Below are 316 nucleotides of genomic sequence, written 5' to 3'. Positions count from 1 at the left end.
GCTCCTTCAGCTCTAGCTGTCAAAACAGGAACAGTAGCTGTAGGCAGCTGCTTCTCCTTCAACTGTCTTGAAATACTGTAAACTGTTTTGTAATATCAAAAAACAAAGATCCAAAGATCTGTGGTCTTTTAGAACCAGAACTCAACTGTTGAATCCCAGCTTTAAAATTCATTTCAACTTTTAGCTTTGTATAACTGTGGCATTGCCTGGAGGAAAGGTTTTTTTCACAGGAATTTGTGCCAGTTGCTTGAACCATATACTTTTGACTATTCTTCTCTTGCCCAACTTATCTGTCCCTCTTTTACAGCTAATCCAT

Source organism: Nestor notabilis, unplaced genomic scaffold, assembly GCF_000696875.1.
Source record: "Nestor notabilis isolate BGI_N333 unplaced genomic scaffold, ASM69687v1 scaffold1184, whole genome shotgun sequence".
Classification (NCBI taxonomy): Eukaryota; Metazoa; Chordata; class Aves; order Psittaciformes; family Psittacidae; genus Nestor; species Nestor notabilis.
The sequence above is the reverse complement of the archived record's forward strand: the minus strand, read 5'-3'. Positions refer to the sequence as shown.